General features: G+C 35.2%; 1 pseudogene; it reads left to right on the top strand.

Annotated features, from left to right (window-relative positions):
• The first annotated feature begins 851 nt into the window (after positions 1–851).
• On the top strand, positions 852–1,497 carry LOC112824017 (nuclear nucleic acid-binding protein C1D pseudogene; annotated as a pseudogene).
• The last annotated feature ends 4,870 nt before the right edge of the window (positions 1,498–6,367 follow it).

Raw genomic sequence — 6,367 nt, 5'->3', positions numbered from 1 at the left:
GATTGGCAAAACAAAACAAAACAAAAGCAAAAAACAAACAAGAAGTCTGACAATACCATAGAGGTGAAGATAGGAAACAACAGGAACTTTTCCATATTACTAGCTAGAGTGTATTGGTTTAATCACTTTGGAAAACAATTTGGAATTTTCTCAAGTTCAACATGGGCAATTTCACTTCTAAGTGCAGTTGAAATTACAACAGATAAAATAAAATAAAATAACTCAGATCATACTAAGTGTTGACAAGAATATGGGACACCTAGAACTCTCATACACTACTGGTGGGAATATAAAACATCTTAGCGAAGATACAGATGTCAACAAAATAATTAGTAAAAGACCTAATCTAGAGAACCCCTTGCATCTGTGTACCAGCAAATGTGCACAAAAATATTCATTGCAGCATTGAATGCAACAGAAAAAAACCCACAAAATAATCCAGCAGCAGAATGGAATGATACATATTTTGGATTTTAGGACTAGCAAGTCAAAAAGACTTAGTATGATACTACCTTATAAAGTTGAAAAGTTATGTAAAACTAAAAAAAAATGTTATAAAACAATTTTTTTAAAGGAGAAGATGATCCAGGATGCTGGTTATTTCAGGGAGTGGGAGAGAGACAAGAAAAGGGAAGAGCAAAGTATGACTCTGTAGCACAGGCAGTGTCTAGTTCTTAGGCAGGGTAGTATATTTATGGATGCTCATTTTTAGCATTTTAGTATGAATAAAATGTAAAAATTAGATAGGAGAAAATATTTTTAAAAAGCAATAGCTGAGAATTTTCCATAACATAAAATAAATTCCTCAGATTAAAAAATGTACTCTCCAGAAGACCAGTAAATTGGTCATAATGGCAGGTAAAGAAATTAATGAAGACTATCCAGTAGAAATTCATGAGTATTGGGGTGCCTGGGTGGCTCAGTTGGTTAAGTGGCTGACTCTTGGTTTCAGTTCAGGTCATAGTCTCAGGGTCCTGGAATCAAGCCCTGCATCAGGCTCTGCACTCAGCAGGGAGTTTGCTCAAGGATTCTCTCTCCCTCTCCTTCTGCCCCTCCTCCTTCTCAGGCTCTCTCTCTCTAATAAATAAATCTTTAAAAAAATCATGAATATTTATCAACATTTGAGAATTCCATTGGTGCTATCGATGAGACGCTGAAGATCATGATGTCTGTTTCTAGAAATGAGTTGTTGCAGAAGTTGGATCTCCTTGAACAAGCAAAAGTGGATTTAGTTTCTGCTTACACATTAAATTCAATGTTTTGGGTTTATTTGGCAACACAGGGAGTTAACATCCAGTAAGGCAGAAAAGAGTATACATGAACAGAGTCAAGGAAATAACAGACAAGAAAAAGGCTGGCAAGCTGGACAGAGGTGCAGCTTCAAGATTTGTGAAAAATGCTCTTTGGTAACCAAAACCTAAAAATGCAACCAAAGTTGCCAATAAAGGAAAAAGTAAACATATAAAAAATGCACTCTCCAAAAGTATTGCAGTATAAAAGTAAAAATAAATAAGCAAATACACATATGAAACTTGTGATTTCTTAGAAGATTCTAAACAGAGAAGACAAATTTTCTAAAAGACACACTTCAGGGGAAAGATGAAAGATGTGGGGCACGTGACTGGCTCGGTCGGTAGACCATGTGACTCTTGATAGCAGGTTGTTAGTTCAAGCCTGTTAGTTCATGCCCATGCTGGGCATGGAGAATACTTAAAAAAAAAAAAAAAAAAAGATGAAAGATGAGATATACAGGAAAGAATGAAAAATAAAGTAGTAAATATGAGTTAACTTTCACCATATAAAACAATAATTATAATAGCATGTGGACATTTTAAAAATTGAAAATTCACAACACTAATAAATTACAACAGCAATAAATTAGTTAGTGAGATATTGAAGTTAAAGTGTCCTAAGGTCCTTCAGCTCTCTAGGAGAATAATAAAAGTACTAAACACTGATAAGTTAAGAATTCATGTAATAACTTCAATGGTAACCACTAAAAAACTAGACACATTGTGATTAGCTTCTAAGCTAGCCAAAGGAAATACAAACTGAATTTTTAAAAATTTAATCCAAAAGACAGCAAGAAAAGAGAATAAAAGAAACAAGAGAAGTGAATGTTGTTTACAAAAGATCCTCTATAAAATATGGAGGCACAGAAAAATTGGGAGTAAAAGTGTGTCTCACAGTATGCCATGGCAACATTCGTGAATAGAAAGCTGGTATAGCTACATTACTATCACTTAAATAGGCTTTAAGTTAAAAGCCTTCACAGAGTATAAAGAAAGCTATGTTACAATTCTCAATTCTTATATACTGAACATAGCCACAAAATAAATAAGGGGAAAATGTGACAGAACAAAAGAAAGAACTTCATAATCATAGTGGGAGACTGTAAAACGATTTATTTATTGAAAGAATAAGTAGACAAAAAATTAGCGAAGATACAGATGTCAACAAAATAATTAGTAAAAGACCTAAGATGCAAATATTGGATACTGCACAAAAGAAGTGTAAAATATACATTCTTTTCAAACATTTGCAGAAATTAACCATTTAATGGGATATAAGATACATCTCAAGTCATTTCAAAGGAAAGAAATTATATAGACTGTGTTATTTGTAACTAAACACACACAAAAAATTTTAAGATGTAGAAAAAAACTATGCTTGGAAATTAATATACTTACTTCTAAATAATGCATTATTAAAAGAAAGAATTATAAATATAAGAAAATATTTTGAATTGAGCAGTAATAAAAGTACTAGATGCCAAAATGTGTGAGATGCAGCTAACTAAATACATATATTACATAAGATGAAGTACTGATACTTAAGAGTAAAGTATGTATTATAAGAAGTTTGAAAGATTCATCAGTATTTTAGGGCTGCTATAATTCATACTTTGATTGCCATAGAATAATACACTGTTTGAAGATACCAAAAATATAGTTACCTAGTCTCTTTCAGGGAATATTTGGAATTTTCCAAGGTTTTTCTGTTATAATGCAGCTACAGACTTTACTATAAATATTTCTGCTGTGAAAGCTTGAGTTTCTCTTGGGTAAACATTTAAAAATAGAAGTCTTGAAGTGTTGGGCGCCTGGGTGGCTCAGTTGTTAAGCGTCTGCCTTCAGCTCAGGTCATGATCCCAGGGTCCTGGGATCGAGTCCCACATCGGGCTCCCTTCTCAGGGGGAGGCCTGCTTCTCCCTCTCCTACTCCCACTGCTTATGTTCCTGCTCTCACTATCTCTGTCTCTGTCAAATAAATCAATACAATCTTTAAAAAAAAAAAAAGAAGTCTTGAAGTATTGAGTTTGTGAACACCTGAAGTTGTTATACTAACTTATATTCCAACAATAAGAGATATTCCACATCTTCTCCAACACTTAGGTTATTGGACTTCTTAGTATTTGCTGTTCAAGTGAACATGAAATGTGAATGTGAAATGGCATCTCACTGAGGCTTTGAATTGCATTTCCCTATCACCGCTGAGGTTAAATACCTCTTCAGGAGTTTATCAGCCATGGTTTTTCCTGTTCATGGTTTTTGCTCATTTTTATATTGAGTGATTTATCCTTTTGCCCCCTAAGGTCAGGAACATGCAGGGATGTCCACTATCACCACTGCTATTCAACACAGTACTAGAAGTCCTAGCCACAGCAATCAGACAACAAAAAGAAATAAAACACATCCAAATCGACAAAGAAGAAGTCTAACTCTCACTCTTTGCCGATGATATGATACTTTATGTGGAAAACGCAAAAGACTCCACCCCAAAACTGCTAGAACTCATACAGGAATTCAGTAAAGTGGCAGGACATAAAATCAATGCACAGAAATCAGTAGCATTTCTATACACCAACAAGACAGAAGAAAGAGAAATTAAGGCATCGATCCCATTTACAATTACACCCAAAACCATAAAATACCTAAGAATAAATCTAACCAAAGAGGCAAGAATCTGTACTCAGAAAACTATAAAATACTCATGAAAGAAATTGAGGAAGACACAAATAAATGGAAAAAACCTCCATGCTCATGGATTGGAAAAACGAATATTGTGAAGGTGTCAATGCTACCTAGAGCAATCTACACATTTAATGCAATCCCAATCAAAATACCATCAACATTTTTCAGAGAAATGGAAAAAACAATCCTAAAATTTGTATGGAATCAGAAGAGACCCCAAATAACCAGAGAAATGTTGAAAAAGAAAAACAAAGCCAATGGCATCATAATTTCAGACTTCAAGCTCTATTACAAAGCTGTCATCATCAAGACAGTATGGTACTGGCATAAAAACAGACACATAGATCAATGGAACAGAATAGAGAGCCCAGAAATGGACCCTCAACTCTATGGTCAACTCATCTTTGACAAAGCAGGAAAGAATGTCCAATGGCAAAAAGACAGTCTCTTCAACAAATGGTGTCGGGAAAATTGGACAGCCACAGGCAGAAGAATAAAACTGGGCCATTTCCTTACACCACACCCAAAAATAGACTCAAAATGGATGAAAGACCTAAAATGTGAGACAGGAGTCCATCAAAATCCTAGAGGAAAACTCAGGCAGCAACCTCTTTGACCTCAGCTACAGCAATTTCTTCCTAGAAACATCGCCAAAGGCAAGGGAAGCAAAAGCAAAAATGAACTATTGGGACTTCATCAAGATAAAAAGCTTTTGCACAGCAAAGGAAACAGTCAAGAAAACCAAAAGACAACAGACAGAATGGGAGAAGATATTTGCAAATTGACATATCAGATAAAGGGCTAGTATCCAAAATCTATAAAGAACTTATCAAACTCAACAACCAAAGAACAAATAATCCAATCAAGAAATGGGCAGAAGACATGAACAGACAGTTTTCCAAAGAAGCCATCCAAATGGCCAACAGACACATGAAAAAGTGTTCAACATCGCTCGGCATCAGGGAAATCCAAATCAAAACCTCAATGAGGTATCACCTCACACCAGTCAGATTGGCTAAAATCAACAAATTAGGAGACGACACATGTTGGGAAGAATCTGGAGAAAGGGGAACCCTCCTACACTGTTGGTGGGAATACAAGCTCGTGCAGCCACTCTGGAAAACAGTATGGAGGTTCCTCAAAAAGTTGAAAATAGAGCTACCCTACGACCCATCAATTGCACTACAGGGTATTTACCCCAAAGATACGAAAGTAGGGATCTGAGGGAGTACGTGCACTCCAATGTTTACAGCAGCAATGTCCACAATAGCCAAACTATGGAATGAGCCAAGATGTCCATCAACAGATGAATGGATAAAGAAGATGTGGTGTATATATACATACATATATATATATATATATATACACATATACATATACAATGGAATATTATGCAGCCATCAAAAAAAAAAACCAAAATCTTGCCATTTGCAATGACGTAGATGGAACTAGAGGGTATTACGCTAAGCAAAATAAGTCAGTCAGAGAAAGACATGTACTATATGATCTCACTGATATGAGCAATTCTTAATCTCAGGAAACAAACTGAGGGTTGCTGGAGTGGTGGGGGGTGGGAGGGATGGGGTGGCCGGGTGATAGACATTGGGGAGGGTATGTGCTACGGCGAGTGCTGTGAATTGTGTAAGACTGATGAATCACAGACCTGTACCTCTGAAACAAATAATACATTATATGTTAAAAAAAAAAAGAAGAAGAAGAAGATAGTAAGGAGGGAAAAATGAAGGGGGGTAATCAGAGGGGGAGACGAACCATGAGAGACTGTGGACTCTGAGAAACAAACTGAGGGTTCTAGAGGGGAGGGGGTGGGGGGATGGGTTAGCCTGGTGACGGGTATTAAAGAGGGCACATACTGCATGGAGCACTGGGTGTTACATGCAAACAATGAATCATGGAACGCACATCAAAAATAAAGAATGAAATAATGCAATATTGGTTATAAATTCCAGAATATTATATACAATATAATATCTCTTATATAATTAAAAGAAATTTAAATGAAAATATTCTTTTAAAGGAATACATATATGTGTTAAAACAATATTTTAAAACATCAAATAAATTATTAAAAAAAGAATGCAGGAGAGTAGCTTGGGAGGGGATGGGGCAGAGAGATGGATTAGAATAGAAGGACACAGAAAGGTATATATTAAAGGGATTGGCATGACCTTGTAAGATAATTGAAAAAAATCTAAAAAATTGTTGGAATTAATTAGCATTTACAAGGCTAGTAGATTAAAAAAAATCTATAAACAAAAATCAGTTAGGTTTTATACTGGCAACAAACTTAGAAAATGATATTTTTAAAAAAATATCACTTAGCACAGTACAAAAATACGACATACATAGGAAGATGTGCAAGACCTTTATAGAAAA

This window comes from Callorhinus ursinus, unplaced genomic scaffold (genome assembly GCF_003265705.2).
Source record: "Callorhinus ursinus isolate GAN/ISIS: 27379988/994484 unplaced genomic scaffold, GSC_fseal_2.0 scaffold9, whole genome shotgun sequence".
NCBI classification, from domain to species: domain Eukaryota; kingdom Metazoa; phylum Chordata; class Mammalia; order Carnivora; family Otariidae; genus Callorhinus; species Callorhinus ursinus.
The sequence above is the reverse complement of the archived record's forward strand: the minus strand, read 5'-3'. Positions and strand labels throughout refer to the sequence as shown.